We start from the raw sequence: 17,824 nt of genomic DNA, 5'->3' as shown, positions 1-17,824 counted from the left end.
TCCTATGAAAATGAACAGACGCTCCAGAGGGTACCTCCATTTCAGGCAAGGAGCCAGTCACTACTGATTTTATATGCTTCCATTTGGTCTCACCCACAGGGTGTTCGCCAAATGCATGACAGTAGTTGCAGCTCCCGTCAGACTACAGGGATTCCATGTGTTTCCTTACCTGGACGAGTGGCTCCTAGATGCACCATCCAGGCATCTACTGGTTCAGGCCAGGGATTTTCATTTGCAACTGGCCCCAACCTTTAGGTATCACTATAAACATTCAAAAGTCACAATTACAACCTGTGCAAGTGATAAATTTTATAGGAGCCCACTTGAATGCAAACAAAACCCTGGCTCTACCAGACAGGATTCACTCACTATGGACACATCAGACAAATGTTAGCAGTGCCAGTTCCTCCAGCAAGTCTTGTTCTCAGGGCTCTGGATTCTGTGGCTGCAACAATGGCTTTTGTATGTAATTGAGCTTTCGGTAGTAGAGTCCTGCAGTAATTCCAAAAAACAAGACTGAAAGAGGCAGCCAGGCACGACAATAAGAAGCCAACCGTTTATTTAGAATAAAATAATAAAAACAAGCAAAACCAAAGACTTACTTGTTTTTGCTTGTTTTTGTTATTTTATTCTAAATAAATGGTTGGCTTCTTATTGTCATGCTTGGCTGCCTCTTTCAGTCTTGTTTTTTAGAATTTATGGACACTTGCTGCAGTTGAAGAGCCTAACCCTTGTCTTGGAGATTTAATTTCAGTTTAGAGTTGTGCAGGAAACGTCAGTCCAGTGGCCCCTTCTGCATCATCCCCTCAGTCATTCTATAAGACAATCTTGAGTGCACAGAAATTCTCTTTTGTGGTGGCTTCATGATCCAGAAGTGTCTCAGGGCCGACCTTTCATTCTTCCCACCCCTGTTGCTACATTGACCATGGATGCTTCCCAGCTTGAGGGGGTGGGCATTACCTGGGACAAAACAGTTCAAGGCACATGGACTCCCCAGGAGGCCGATCTGCATATCAACATCCTAGAGATTAGAGTGGTGCTTTTAGCTTTGCAAACCCTTCACTCCGTTCTTCCTCTAGGGACATTTGCGATTCAGACCGACAACATGTCTGTTGTGTGGTAGCTCAACAAACAAGGTGTTACCAAGTCCTGCACCTTTGTCAGAAGCAATGAGAGTGTGGCAGTGGGCTGTCACTACCAACCGCTTTCTAATTGCAATGCATATTCTGGGGATCACAACATATTGGCAGACAGGCTCAGTAGAGTTCTATTGTTGCCTCACAAGTGGTCTCTGAATCAGTCAGTGGCAAACACGATTTTCCTCAGATGGGGTCAACCCTGATACAAACTCTTTGCCTCTCCCCTCAACAAGTGCAGCAGGTACTTTGTCCTAATCCCCCCACTGGGACAGTCACCAAGAGACGCTCTAGTGTATGTTTGGCCACCTGGTCGTCTTTATGCATTCCCCCCGCTTCCTCTGTCTGATTCCTGAATTTCTTTAGAAGGCATGCAAGTTGAAGAGCAAATTGATCCTCATTGCCCCATTCTGGCCTCAATAAATGTGGTTCACCTTCCTGTGGTCTCATCTAATTTGCCCTGCATGGACCTTTGACCCACCTCCAGACCTCCTGTCTCACCCCTCAGGGTAACGTCATCCAGATCTTCACAACTTGAAACTAACCTGCATGGTTTCTCCAATTCTGATGATAGCTAGACAATCCAGGGTTTCTTCTCCAGTTCAAAAGAATATCATTTCTTCCCATAAATCTTTTACCAGGAAAATTTATAAAAGTAAGTGGAAAAGATTTTCTGTTTTTGGTGGTCTTGGACTTCTAGCTGGTCTTTTTCATGCGGAGGCCAGCTTCTCTACCGTTAAAGTTTAGTTGGCAGCCATTTCTAATTTTCACATTGGGGAAAAATGCATCTTGTGCAAAGCCTTTCTCAAGGGTACGTTCCTCCTTCGACCTCATATCAAGGATCGTACACCTCTATGGGATCTTACATTGTTTCTTCAAGCTCTGACCTTGCCTCCTTTTGAACCTGCTGCTAAGGCAGAATTGAAAATCTCATCCTGGAAAACAGCCTTGTTAGTAGCCATTACTTTGGCCAAGAAGAGGGTTTTGGACTTTCAAGCATGGTCTTCCAACCCCCCCCCCATCTTATTTTTCTTTAAGACAGTTACTTTCCTAACTAATCCTTCTTTCTTACCAAAGGTTGCATCAGTAGACACCATTAATCAATCTCCCTGTTTTTTTCTGAATTTTCAAAATAAGGGTGAATATATGTTGCATCTTTTAGACATTCATAGACAATTCTGTTTCTACCTGGATAGGACAAAAGTGTTAAAATCTGATCAATTGTTTGTAGCTTTCTCAAATTCCAAAAAAAATGAAAGCTGTTGTCAAAGCTATCATTGCTCAGTGGTTAAGGGATTGTATTTCTCATGTTTATTCATTGAACAATGTTCCTTTATCTTGACCAGTCAGCTCATTCCACGAGATCCATAGCCACATCCCAGGCCTTCTGGTCCAGAGGTTCCTTGGAAGAGATTTGTACAGCTGCTTCATGGACAAATTGTCACACCTTCATTTTGCATTACAAACTTGATATATCAAGGAATAGGACTGCTTTTGCCTCTGCAGTTCTCCAGAATATCCTTCCATGAGGCCACCCAGGTTCATGTAGTTGGGGACTCTGTCCCACAGGTTTGATAAAGACTTGAACAGACAATATCATATAAAGAGGTTATGTACTCACCATAACGTCCCATCTGTGTTGTCTCCTTCAGTCTTCAACCTTTCCTCCTTCCCCCTTCCTTATTTGTGAAAAACCTGATGGATAATCTGAGAAACTTTGTTCCTGTTTTGAGCTCCTGGACATTCTTTTAAGCTGCATTGTTTAAGTATGTATTTTTTTTCTTCTGAGCAAACTCAATCTGAGGTATGTGAGTGGACCTATGGGTAGTGTGAGATGAGCTGTAGCTTGGAATCCTTAACTTGCTAACGGCCGAGTTGGTTCCGGGGTCAGAACCAAGACCCACAGGTCTGATGACAACTGAAGCAGACAATGTAGATGGAACGTTATGTTGAATACAACTTCTTTATTTCTCATATTGCTTAACTGAACTTGGTATAACCACATTGATTCCCTTCCTTTTTGTTTTGTTACAACTATATTTGTTTTGAATACATCCTATTTAAAAATTGCATAATAGTATAACTGGTATAAACAGTTTGTATTATGTTTTAATTCTGGAAATTATTATTTATTCTAAAGTAATTTTTATTTACAGTCTATAAATTAAAGATACCAGCATTTAGTAACAAAAAGAATCCAAGGTATAAAGAACCACTGTTGTTCTGATAAGCTAAAACCCTGTCCTCATTTTCTTGTGGGTTTTAGACTCTTGCAAGTGTGGTCAGTGCCTTGCCTTCTGAGCAATAAGAAACTCTATAGTCTATGGCCTCCTTTTCCTTGAAAAGAAAAACTTCAGTCAATACCCATTTAAATTCATAGTTTTACTCCAAAATATCAAGAAGTCCATATTTAAGCAGTAACCCATGACTGCATGTGGGTAATGCTGGATTTACCCACTGTTGGTGTGGTTTGATCACGAGGATGAAATGAATGCGTTATTTCTATTATACAATGAAATTATTTACGAAATAAAGTGCTTACCTTTCTTAAATAATGTCTTTGTATAATGGCACTGTAGTGTTTCTCCATGTTCTTCTGCCTTTTCAAAATCTTGCCTTCCCATATTTGCACAGTACATCAGTGCAGTGCAGGGAAAGCAACAGTGAAGAGAGGATCTCTGTTGCTGGTGGTTTTTGACCAAGATTTTATGAAGAGCAGCCAAAATACAAGGGAAATAAGGTATGTTTCTGATTATTTTTGCAGAATGTTTCTGATTATTTTTGCAGAATGTATCTGTTTTGTGTTGTGTTTTGCTGTCCTATAAGCATATGCCAATAGAAAAGTCCAGCCGCTCAATGATACTTCAGTGGCCGGACTTTTTTCTGTTGGCATATGCTTGATTTATAATGGGCATGCAGGTTGGGCTGTCCAGTCAATTTGCACATTTTTGAATAACAATGACCTTTTGTATAATCTGGGATAAAGCAGTCAACTAGTGCTTTTCACCAACTGTGGAACGTTAGGCAGTGTAAAAACCTAGCAGCATTCAAACTTTAAATGAATGGTTGTGATCATATACATGCATCCCAAGCGTTATTGACTACAAACTTTTAACTATGCCAGACTATTGTCAGTGGAGCTTAATTTAGCCAAGAGGGAGAATCTGGTTAAACCTCCAGGACCTTTGGGGAAAACATATGGGAGCTTTAGGCTTATCTCTATTTTAATAGTTGTGCCTTTTATTTATTTTACTAGAGAAATTGAGTGCTTGGTAGTAAATACATATGCAGCAGTTGTATCAATTTACCATATTTAAGTACAGTTATATGCATCAATTTTCACGATTGTGACATTGCTTTCTTAATTTTACTTCAATAGGATGACCTGAGAGAATCATGTAAATAGATGTAATGCCCCAGTATTTAATAGGTTCATAGGTTGGTACTAGGCTATCAGCCCTAGGGCCTATACAAGCCTAGCCATAATTCCCTGGCTATTTCTTCCCACACTATTTACTTCCCTGGTCCCCTGTCTAGCAGGGCAACTGACGTAATCCCCAGGGTGAATTTCCTTTCTCCCATCCAATTGTCAAGGTTCCTTTGGAAGAGGGCCAAGGAGGCGCTCTGCTTGACATGTATGATGGGCAGTCTATTCCAGAGTCTGGGGAGTCTCTGGGTCAGGAATCTATCCCTCCAGCATATTTTGGTTATTGTGATGACAAGGTTTAGATCCCTGGAGCATGTGGCTCTGAGGGATTGGGATTTCTGTAAGTGTGGCATGTTCAACAGCTGTGGGTTTGACATGGCCTTGTATGTTAGGCAGAGATCGCCTCTGAGTAGACGATATGTGACCGAGTATAGTTGGAGTGTTTTAAGGCGGTCAGCATAGGGCATCTGCTTTAGGCCTATGATTCTTTTAGTGAGTTATTTCTGCGGCCTTTCCAGTTGTTGCAGATGTCTTGAGAGGTACATACCAAATGGGGTGTTGTATTCTATAATGGGTCTAATGAGGGATGAGTACAGTGGGACAATGACCTCCTTTTTACTGGATGAAAAGCCCTTAGTGATGAGGTGTGCCACATAGAAGGATTTCCTGACTGTTGAGGCGATGTGGTTATTGAAGGTGAGACCACTGTCCACCTGTGTCCCTAAGACTTTGTGTTCAGTGTACTGCCACCTATGTGGTAATTCATGGGTACATGTTTTTTTCCCAAAGGGGATAACTATACATTTCTTTGCATTGAGCTTGAGCCCATGGCTCTGGCACCAAATATCTGTTTCTGTAAGGCCCTTTTGTAGAGTATCCACATAATTTGGGGATTCAATAATGGCTCCCAGTTTGCAGTCATGTATGAACTTTGTTGGCCAGAGTCCCTTAGTGTTGGCATGTACTTCAGAGAAGTAGATGCCAAACAAGAGCGGTCCCAGGACTGAATCCTGAGGTACTCTATTTGTCACTTGTCTGGACCTGGATTTGAAGTCAGCTACTTTTACAGTGTGGGTTCTGTCAGTAAGCCAGTTGGCAGCCCATCGAGTGATGTAGGGATTAATGCCCAGCTTAGTAAGTTTATCTATGATTCCAGAGTGGGGGATGGTGTCAAAGGCCTTGGCCTTACACTCATCCACGGCTCTGTAGACTGATTCAAAGAAGTCAATCAGGTTCAGGAGCAAGATCGGCCCCTTACAAACCCAAAGTGGGTGGGGTCCAGTGTTTGAAGGTTGCCAATTTCTTTGTTTATAAGTTCCATGATAATATGTTCCATGGCCTTGCAGATCAGGCTCGTCAGACTGATGGGGAGGTAGTTCCCGGGATCCAAGTTGGGATCCCCCTTGTGGAGTGGGATAACTGTAGCTGTGCGCCACAAAGTGGGCATGAAGCCTGAGGTGAGGGTATGATTAAACATGACACTTAGGTGAGGTGCCAGTTCATTTTGTAGTTCATGTAGTACACAGCCCGGGATGTCATCTGGTCCCATGGAGAGTGCATTTTTTACCTGTGTGTTTATTACCGGAATTTGGCAATCTTCCGGTATTGAGATGGGCCCTTTAAGGGGTGAGAGGGAGGTGAAGCTGGCACTGAATCGATCTGCCAGGATATTGGCAATATCCTTGGGATCAGTGTATTTCATGCCATTCTGTTGTAGCTCGGAGCAGATCGGAGCATTGCCATTTAGATTCCTGACATAGTTATAGAATGCCTAGTGGTTGTCTTTGGAATCTTTGGCAATTTTATTTTCGTAACTAGTTTTGGAGGATTTTACGAGGGATCTCACCTTCTTACTGAGGCTGGTAAGAGTATTTTTTTCATCGTGGGATTTTCCTCTTTTCTGCAACAGTTTCTTCCTTTTATTGCAAAGTTTGTTTATGGCAGGGGGCCACCAGATTGACTTCCTTTTTTGGAGGAGAGCATCTTGGTTCTATTTGGGATGGCACGATTCATGCATGATTGGATGTGCTCATACAGAGCCTTAGTGTAGGACTCAGCAGTTGAACTTTCACTTCCCGTCTGCGTGGGTGTCATGAAGTTTGTCACTTATGACTTGAGTAGCATGAAGTTGGCTTTGGAGAAGTTTTTTATGGAAGTTTCCTTACTGGGGAGTGGGGGTGGGATGTGGATGTTAAGGATGATTAGCTTGTGGTCTGACCTGACCAACAAGGGGGTGACCATAGGTGTTGAGCATCGATTTCCCATGTTTGTAATTACCAGGTCTAGGATATTGGAGCCCCTGGTGGGACTATGGATTAGTTGATCCAGGGCATTGGAATCTATGAATTCCAAGAACCGGTGGGCAAAGGTGTTGGTACACGAGTAGTTTTGCCAGTTAATGGCAGGGTAGTTGAAATCGCCCAGTATTGGGGTGTTGGGTTGTATCTTAATATTTTCCAGTATGTTTAGAAAGGTGTGAATCTTGGGGCATGGTGGGGGATCTGTAGCAAGCTACAATTTGGATTGCAGTCTTACCTAGTGTTGCACCTGGAGAATTTCAGATGCATTGTGTTGGGCAACTAGCCTGGTGGTGTGACTATCCTTGGTAAATATGGACACTCCTCCACCTTTAGTGTTTCGATCCTGGTTTGGTGGCCGAAAAATGTGTTAAGAGTTGTAGGCTGGTATTGCAGGGGTGCTCTCTGGAGCCTTGAACCAGGTCTCAGTTACTGCACAGATATCGATGTTCTCCATTTTTAGGAGTGCCTCGAGTGTGCATTTTGAGGTTTAAACTTCTAGCATAGAGTAACATTACCTTCAAATTTTGCATGCTTGTACCTGTTACGGTGGTTTGCCTAAAAAAGGCAATATGGGGTTGGCAAGAACCGTAGCCATTAACCTGAATCCCAGGGGCGACAGCTGAAGATCATTTCTGGCGAAGCATCATGGTCTGTCGATCATGTCATCCCAGGCAGACAGATACTGGATCCCCTTTGAATGACACCAAAAGCTTAGCCAATTGAAATCAATCAATTTGTCCTTCTATTGTGGCATCATTCTGGGCGAAGGCAAGATGCTACTCAGGGCTAGGGTCATACCTGCCTGGGCCACATGATCTGAGAGCTCTTCCATGTCTCTCTTCATGTAGTCCAGGGAGTTACGTCTAAAGTCATTCACTCCAACATGGACAATGACAGAGTCATATTTGTGCTTGTTGTGGAGTGACTTGAGTGCATGCGTTATGTGGCGGATCCTGGCACCCGACAAGCAGCTGACTAATTTCCTCCTTGTTCAGCCTGGTGAGTGGGACATCAGTTTGCCTGACTATAGAGTCACCTATGACTAAAGTGTTAGGTACACTGTCTTGCCTTAGGGGCTGTTGCTGGGTGGCACACTGGTGTTGTGAGCTATGTGACACTTTGGTTGTGATTGGTGTTTGTTTGCATTTCAGCTTAGGAGGTCCTTGTTGCTTGGGCAGGTTACAGTTAAGGGCCTCCGCATATGTGGATTTAGTGTTGCTATCCGTGGGTGTTGGTGTGAGTTTAGAAGGGCTTTGTGTTGCTTGAGGTGTAGTGCGGATGTTAGCCTTCTCCTCTTGACTGTCTAGCACAATCTTGGGTGGAGAAAGCTTTGCTTCCAGTTTGGCTATGTAAGTGCATCTCTCACAGGTTGTAGTGTTGGGTGGTAGGAGGAGAGGGTTGTCTGTGTACATGAGGCAATTGCTGCATTGCCCCAGTATGCCCAGATTCACCAGGTGGACAGGAGAAATCACCGGAAGCTGACCCTTGGACATGCCTGGTTTGGTGCTTTTTTATGAAAAGTACAGGAGCTGTTTTCCCTTCCCTTAGCAATGTACTTAGGCTGTTTAGTGCCTATGATTAATTTCTCATTAATAAAGAGAGTTGAGTGCTTGTATCAGTTTAAGGCTTCCTAGTGCTTTCCAGCAGGTATTAGAGCAAGTGCTAGTCACAGAGATGCTTAAAGGTAAGATGTAAGCTCTTTAGAGCTAATCTGTAGAATTCTGCTTTTTTCTCCCACCTTTCTGAATTCAGTATTAATGTAATTACTGTTTTATTAAATGTTTGATGTTAAGTTGTCAATCTCGCCTTCATTCTTGCTTGATGGGTTCGGAGCCGATCCTGCCCACTTGCTTTAGCTCGAGAACTCCTTTTACCAGCTCGAGGCAGCCCCATATCCCATGATGCAAGGCAGTAAGTACCCAGATCTCGCTTCGCTTGGGAGGTCTTCTCTTTACCAGCTACTGGTAAGTTGTTCACCTTTGTGAAGTTTTAAGACCCCTTTTACTAAAAAACCTTGTATTGATAGTTTTAAACTTATTTTATACTTTTTCTGACAGAAATTTCCTGTCTCCTTTATTTTTTGTTAGTGTATCTTAAAAAAACCCTTCCCATCCCCTGTTAGGGTGTGTGTATTTGTTTTGTAGAATACCTTTTGGTATTTATTTAAGTTAATTTTTGACTGGTGTGTGTGTGTGTGTTTTTTTCGCACCATGTCAAAGGAGAGGGTCTCAGGTTTTAAGAAGTGTGACTGCTGTCAGAAGATGTCTCTGACAGACGGTCACACTTCTTGCCCTGTATTGTCTGGGCCCTCTTCACCTGCAGGACTCCTGTGCTATTTGTCACTCCTTCAGCCAGAGAGCAAACTGGTTCTTAGGGCCGGAGGCTCTCCGGCTAAGTCGGCTCCATCAAAACCAGCAAGAGTTTCCAAGGCCCAGGCTTCTGTTCCTAAGCCTGCGTGAGTCGAGATCTGCCCGGCTGGAGCCGATTCTGGCTTTCGGCACCGATGGCTATCGGTGCCGAAGATGTCGGCTCCGATCGGCTCCGACACCCATGTGGCATCGGTGTCGGCTCCGATCGGCTCCGACACCGTACTTTGGTGGCTGTATCGGCTCCGGCTGGAGCCGACATCGATTCTGTCGGCGTCGGCGCCGACAGGATCTGTAGTATCGGCTCCGATGGCTCATTCCAGGAAGAGGTCGAGGTCTCCTTCCTTGCTATTTTCGACCGATGCTTCGGCTCCGGCCGCCTCTTCTATCGGAACGGAGCCATCGGAGCCGATCTTCAAGGTCATCCAGGTTGTCAGATCATGACCTAGAGAGTGGTCAGTAGATTACTCAAGTCACAGGTACTGGCCCAAATGCTACACAGTCCGTCTCAGCAGGCGACTGTTGGTCCACATCCGTTACAGTTCCTCCTTCAACTCTACCCCAGAGTTTGGAGTTGGAGTCTTCGGGCATGGTTACTGCTACGGCTGGAGGACGGATACCCCTTCTGTTCCTTCAGCCTCTACTCTTATCTCCTCTTCCTTAGAGGGATTCGGTGGTCGGGCTTCCATGGTCTCCTCCGAGGGGTGAGTGGCATCGACCCTTGTCGAGCCCGCTCTTCCCCTTGAGCCTCGGCCTTGGTGAGCTCGGCTCCGATATCTGCCTCGGAGACTTCCTTCGGTGGTCCCGGAGTTCCTAGCTCTTCGGAGCGGGTTCTCTCGGACCTGCCTGGGAGGGAGCATTCGAGGTAATGAAGAGTGTACTGGCCACTGGTATCAATCAGCAGTCTGTTCCGTAGCTCCTCCCTCTATAGTACCTGTTGACATCTCTGCCACTTCTCTTGCTACAGGACCCAGAGATCCTCCGCCTCAGGTTTCCCCATTGGGAATTTCCCCTCTTCGAGGACTCTCCTGATGTTTCGGGAGATCCTCCTAGGAAGAGGACTTGTAAGAGGAAGCATGTAGACTCCCCGAGTCTGTCACGGATACTGACTTTGATGAGTCAGAGGGATCCCTAGATCCCCTCTGAGGATGTCTCCTTCTCAGACATCCTAGAACTTCTGAAACAGAGGGAAACTGGCCCACCAATCCCTCTGAGGATGAGTCAGTATACCTAGAGTTGGCTGGATCTCGGCCCTCCACCTCCTGGGTGTCTCCGCCTTCGACCCCCTTATGCAAGTTATTGCACGAAGGCTTGGGCAGCTCCTGACTCTGTAGAGCCAGTCCCTAGGAGGCCTTCAAAATTTATCACTGCCAGTGACAAACAATTCCTTACCAAGGGTGTCCCCGCTGATGCCATGGTGGTGGCTGCGCCACCAAAAGGAACTTGCAGATCCTTCCGTGCCGTCCATCCTCCTAATAAGGACTCTAGGACCATGGATAGGCGGATGTTTTCCTCAGCGACCTTTGCTGCTGAATTATCTTTGTCACTTCACCAGACTCCAGAGAGATATCCTGAAGGAGCTGGGAGAAGTGGATCCTACAGCTGCAGGGGCTCAAGAAAAGATTGGCCAGCCAGGAACCACACCTCTCATTCCTAACCTCCATCTATGGCTAATATTATCTTATGTGGATGAGCGAGTAGAGACGCAGGATGGAACCCTCAATTCCATTGCTAACTCCTCCACTCTCCATGCGGGCTAATATCTTATGCGCGGATGGAAGTAGTAGAGCCGCAGGCACAGGTGTGGCTCTTAGACGCCAAGCCTGGATGCGGCTATGTGATTTTATGGATCCGTCCTTCACAAATTCTCCCTTGATGGGTCAGCTTTGTTTGGCCCTCAGGTGAAGAAACCTTGACCAGGTGTGAGCAGGACGGCAAGACTCTTTCTGCTGTTGGAGTCCGTTTTCCACCCCTTCTAGGCCTTATCCCAAAGGACAGAAGGGTGGGAAGATGTGGTTCCAAATCCCAAGGAGTCACGGATTCACGTGGTCAGTTTACCCCTACAGGCAGAGGGGTAACAACAACAGACGCCGCCTAGAGGCAGAGGGGGTCGAAGAACCAGGGAAACAGGGAGCCTCTCTCTGATAAGCCCTTTCAGCATCCCTGAGGTGTTGCCCGGCTGTCCCTCCTTGGAGGCAGTCGGGGAAGATTATCACTGTACCCAGAAGCCTGGCATTCCCTCACTCAAGACAGATGGGTACAGTCGATCATATCCAAGGGTTACATAATTCCTTTCGAGGAAAATCCCTTCCCTCAAGTTCCCTTCCAGATGTACCACCCGGTCTAAGGGAGATTGCAGAGTTAGAAATCAAAACTACTGCAAAAAGAGCCATTCAGCCAGTTACAATAGACCATTCAGAGCCGGAATCTACTCAAGGTTCTTTTGGTCCCCAAAAGACGGGAGACTGGAGACCAATACTGGATCTCAGCAGACTCAACAAGTCTGTCAGGAAGACAAGATTCGAATGGTCACTCTTCAGTCAATTCTGCCCTTCTTACAGAAGGACAACTGGATGTGCTCAATAGATCTTCAGGATGTACTATCACATCAAAATTCACAGACGCCAGGAGATTTCTCCGCTCGGCTGGGGTCCAGTCACTTCCAGTTCAGAGCCCTGCCCTTTGGTCTCACTACAGCCCCAGAGTGTTCACCAAATGCATGGCAGTGGTCACGGCTCACCCGAGACGTCAAGGATTCCAGGTGTTTCCGTATCTCGACGACTGGCTCCTGTCAGCCACCACCAGGCATCAGCTTATACAAGCCAGGGATTACACAATAGACCTTTGTTCTCATTTAGGCATCTCAGTCAACTTCGAAAAGTCATCCTTATCGCCCTGCCAGTCTATTACCTTCATAGGCGCAAACTTAAACACTGTTCGGATGTCAGCTACCCTTACAGAACAAAGAGTTTCAGACATTCAGACTCATGTCAGGATCATTCTGGCCAGCAAGAAAGTACAGGCCAGAATGGTTCTAAAGGTATTAGGTCTCATGGCTGCGGCCATTACTCTTCTTCCTGGCTCGATTCTACATGCGCCTCCTTCAGTGGATGCTGTTCACACAGTGGTCATACCAGCAACTCCCAGTGCGTCACCAGATTCTGGTGACACAAACATGCAAAGAACATCTTGCTTGGTGGATCACATCGTCTCAGGTTCACCAAGGCAGGTGCTTTGTACCTCCGTCCCCGATAGCCACTGTCACCACGGATGCCTCCCTGATCGGGTGGGGGGGTCATTATCAGGGCAGGATGGTTCATGGGACGTGGCAACCGTTCGAGGACCATCTGCACATAAATGTCCTGGAGATGAGAGCAGTGCTTTTAACGTTGCAAGCCCTCAACGACTTTCTTCCCATAGGGACAATTGCAGTCCACACAGACAACATGTCTGTAGTTTGGTATATCAACAAACAGGGCGGAACCAAGTCCTACCCCTTGTGTCGAGAAGCGCTCAGGCTATGGCAATGGGCGATCTCCTCTCATCGGTTTCTGGTAGCAACGCATATCCCTGGGAAAACCAACATTATAGCGGACAGATTGAGCAGAGCTATTCTCATGCCTCACGAGTGGTCTCTCAAGCAATCCATAGCGGAAGAGATTTTTCTGGAATGGGGTCATCCATGTTGCGATCTTTTTGCTACTCCCCAAAACAGCAAATGTCCAGACTTCTTCACCCTCTTATCAGGCCATCCCCCCAGAGACGCTCTGACCCAGGATTGGCCCCAGGGACTTCTTTATGCCTTCCCTCCATTTCCTCTGATCCCTCAGGTGATCCAGAAAGCTACCGTTTTGAGAGCCAAATTGATTCTCATTGCCCCTTACTGGCCTCGACAAGTTTGGTTCCCGTTCCTTCATCATCACCTTTTGGTGCAGCCGTGGCATCTGGACCCAGTGCCAGATCTACTGATTCACCAATCCGGTCAGCTGCACCGGTCAATCCCTTCTCTCAACCTCACAGCATGGTTGCTCCACTTCCTTCCTTAGCCAGGCTTCCTTTGATCTCTAACCCAGTTAGAGACATCATTGTAGCTTCACTAAAATCCTCTACCAGGAGGATTTACACAAGCAAATGGAAACGTTTCTCTTATTGGGCTAAGGCCCAAAATATTGATCCTTTTACTGCCCCTGTTCAGGCAGTTCTGGACTTCTTAGCAGAGATTTTTCATGCAGGCTCCTCTTCTTCCACAGTCAGAGTTCAGTTGGCTGCTATTTCTAATTTTCATGTCGGGATAGCAGATCATAATATTATGTCCCATAGGCTCTGCAGGGCCTTCTTGAAAGGAATTTTCCTACTAAAGCCTCCAATCAGGAATCCTCCTCCTCAGTGGGATCTAAATTTAGTGCTGACATCCTTGATTCTTCCCCTTCGAGCCAGCTGTTTCTTGTTCCATGAAATATCTTTCTTGGAAAACTTTATTCCTAGTGGCTATTACATCTGCCAGGAGGGTGTCTGAACTTCATGCTCTTTCGGTTCGACCCTATTTGATTTTTCACAAAGACAGAGTATCTTTGAGAACTAACCCATCCTTTTTACCTAAGGTCGTTTCATTAAACAATCTGAATCAATCCATTGATCTCCCTGTATTTTTCCTAACTATTCAGATAGAGCTGAACAAAAGCTACATTATCTTGACGTCCACCGTCAGCTTAGATATTATTTGGACAGAACAAAAAATTTAGAAAATCTGATCAACTTTTTGTTTCCTATGCGGATAATAAAAAGGCCTTCCTGTTTCTAAAGTGACTTTGTCCAGATGGCTTTCTTCGGTCATCACTGAAATTTATACGATCAGGGGAAAACAGCTGTGCTCAAAACCTAAAGCACATTCAACTAGGAGTTTAGCTACTTCTACAGCTTTTCAAGCTAGACTGCCTTTGGACACTATTTGTGCAGCGCCACTTGGGCCACTCCTCACACTTTTGTTTCCCATTACAAATTGGACTTGGCCTCCAGGGACAGAGCCAGTTTTGGCTCTACAGTCCTCAAGAGTTTGTTCCATTGAGCCACCCAGGACAGAGGTGCTAGGGACGCGGTCCCATCAAGCAAGAATGAAGGCGAGATTGACAACTTAACATTAAGAAGTTATGTACCTACCATAGCGTTCCATGTTAGTTGTCTTCTCTCGCCTTCTTTCTTGACCCTCCCTCCTTCCCCTGGCCTGGACAGACCTTGTATAAGAAACTATTATGCTAAAGACCATTCAGACCTGGTCCTTTTTCCATCTGTAAGTTTCTTCTTCCTTTGGGAAGTATTTTATGCTTGGTGTTGTTGCCCTTTGTCAACAAACGAGATCTGGGTACTTACTGCCTTGCATCATGGGATATGGGGCTGCCTCGAGCTGGTAAAAGGAGTTCTCGAGCTAAAGGAGCCGAGGATCGGCTCCGAACCCATCAAGCAAGAAAGAAGGCGAGAGAAGACAACTAACATGGAACGTTATGGTAGGTACATAACTTCTTATTTCCTGTTCATATTCTAACCATTTTTCCTGGTTATACTGAATTGTAATATACTTTGCATATCAAATAGTTGCAGTTAATTAATGTGTTGTTATTCTGTGACAAATTTTCATAGTTTAATATTTTTCTTTAAACTGGTATTGTATTTGGCATTCACATGTGCAGCACTTTTGAGATTAACTATGCCTTTTATGTTGCAATGGCTTTTTCAAGCTGGTGACAAATGAATGGAAAATAAAAGTAAAAGAATTTAAAAAATGAAATCTTGGTCTCCCTTGGATAAATTATGTTTGGCCCTTCTACAGCTGAGGTGCTTAAGAGCTTTAAAGGGAGGTGAAAGTTGATTCAAGGGATGACCCAAATTTTCCAGCCCTCATTTTCAAGGCAAATACAACTTTTCCTACCACCTCAGTTTCCATTTTCAAGAAGCAAATCAACTAGCAAACAGGATTTTAAAAAGTGGTGACAAGGCTGAAAAGGAAAGGGAAAAGCCTCTCAAAGTTGGACAGTCCAAAAAGAATGACTGCTGCTTCAGGCACCCCAACCCTGGCAATGTCTCCCTCTGTCTTAGTGTACACCTTACTATGTGACATCCGAATGAAAGACAAATGGGGTTTGAAAGTCATTCTGCAGGGGTGCACTTGGCAATGCGAGTTCCTCCCTTCTTTCCAGTGTATTCCTCTTTGCCTAGTAAACAAACTATTAATGTTTGTTCCAGTAATGGAGCATATGTTATCTTATAGAGTCATAGAACCAATGCCTGCCTGCTTTTACTGTCAGATGGGCCGAGGGTTTTATTGAAGGATTTTTCTGGAGCCAAAAAAGGATACACCTGGTGGCCTGTGCTACACCTATCCATTCCTAGTACTTTTGTTAAGGTCCAAAAATTCAAAACATTATTAATTTAAACCCTGTTTACCTCTTCTCTCTTTATTAGATACCTGCTGTAAAATTTCCATAGGCAAACATTTCAGTTATTTAAGATGTTCACTATTAAGATGTATTAGTTCTTTCTCTTACCCTTTGCTTTAAAAGAATATTTACATGTCTGACTGCAGTGATTGCTTATTGAATATTTCAAGGCATTCACATTTTTCCATATTTGGATGATCTTATATTTACATATTTTTTTTCCAGTTATCAAGAGTCCTTAGCAGTTCAGAATCATCTGCTCACTCTGGGTTTTCATGTGACCTTACAGAAGTCTTCTATCTCATCCCTTCTTACAGAATAGTTTCCCCTAGGATGTCTGCCATAATCTGCCTTGGGAAGAGCATTTTTCCACCCTAAAAAGTAATTCTTCCTGAGTAGTTGTAGTCAAACATGGGGAATAGCCAGGGAATTTCTATGAATTTTGGGGTACTTGGCTAGTATGATTCTTCGATTTCCATAGAAGACTTCACATGAGAAAAACTCGGTGGTACTTCAGATCAGTTAATATCTGCACTTTTATTTTCTTTTTATATTGAAGTTCCATTGAAGTAACACAACAGATAAAAGCATGTAAATATCAGAGATGATGGCAGCTATAAATGCTTTGAAATCCCTAAATCATCTTTGGTTTTCAGGACCTCTGAAAGTTTTCACAGGCAGCACCACAATGATGTGTTTACTTCAACAAACTGGAGGGTACCAGATCTTTTCCCTCTTTGTAGGCTTGTTGTGATAGTCTAGGAGGTAGCAACTCAGCTCATTTTGACTTTTAAGGCTTCATACATCCTGCTAAAGCAAAACATCCTGTCAGACAAGCTAAGCAGGACCAAGGCAGACGCTCATGGATGGAAACTGTACGGTTGGGGAGGATGTTGATCCACCTGAGGAGCACTTCAATTAGATCTGTTTGCCTTCTCTCAGAACAAAGTAATTCTGCCCCAGTATTCCCAGCAAACAGGTCTGGCAGACACACAAATTCTCCCTTTTCACTGATATTCAGAGTTGTTCTAAAGTTTCAGAAGGACTCGTCACAGATAGTGGTGGTGACCCCATTTTGACCCAGGAAAAAGTGGTTCTATCTTTTGAAACTGGCACAGGGCAATTAACAGACACTTCCCCATAGACTGAATTTACTCTTTCAAGACGGGGGTTGTTTGATAAACCCTACACTGAAATCTCATCAGTTGACTGCCTGGATGATAGAATGTTGATACTTTCTGGCACCTTTTTCTGAATATGTGCAGCAGTGTACTTAAGGAGGCTAAAATAGCTTACTACTAAAAAATCATATAAGGAGAAAAAAATCTGGACAGCGCCATTTCATGGACTAGGAACCCTTTAAGGCCTGTCTGTCTTTGGTTCTTCATTATTTGTGAGTTGTTGTCCTATGTCCTTTATTCTTCTGTTATCAAAATTCATCTGTCAACCATTTCTTCTTGGCTGCCCTTGGATCCCTTTTTTCCTACTCCCATGAAGCAGTCTCTAATAAGGGTTTTGCATGTCTGTCCATCTAGAGAGGACGTGTCTCCACCTTGATATCTAAATGTTGCGCTTGAGAAGATTATTCTTTTTGCATTTGAACCAGATAATCTGGCTGAATTGAGGTGGTTAACATGGAAAACTATTTTACTTATTGCTGTGACTTCTACCTGAAGAGTATCTGATTTACAAGTCCTTATGAGTCAACGCAGCCTCATTTTCCACAAGGGTGGGGTTTCTTTAATAACTAATCCTTCTTATGTCTAAAGTGGTTTCAGAGTTTTCCTTGAGCCAGTTTATTAATCTCACTGTCCTTTTTCCAGAACCCAAAACAAAGGGAAATTGAATTCTTCTTATTCTGGATATCCACACTCTGCTCCTACACTACCTAGACAAAACTCAGGCCTTTAGTAAAGCTGGATCAGCTGTTTGCCTCCTATGAAGGCAAGAGAAAATGGCAACCACCATCAAAGCAGACAGTTTCTAGATGGTTGTGTCATGCAATTTGTTCTCCCTAACAAAAAACTTCAGTGCAGGGTTAGATCCCATTCACCAGAGCATAAGCTTCTGTGGCTTTCTGGAAAATGACTGGCTTTAAAAGTATTCTAGAAGCAACAATGTAGTCTTCCATACATATTTTTACAAAGCTTTACTATGACTGTTC

Source organism: Protopterus annectens, chromosome 9.part0 (assembly GCF_019279795.1).
Source record: "Protopterus annectens isolate FY-2018-M chromosome 9.part0, PAN1.0, whole genome shotgun sequence".
NCBI lineage: Eukaryota > Metazoa > Chordata > Ceratodontiformes > Protopteridae > Protopterus > Protopterus annectens.
Note: the sequence above shows the minus strand (reverse complement) of the source record.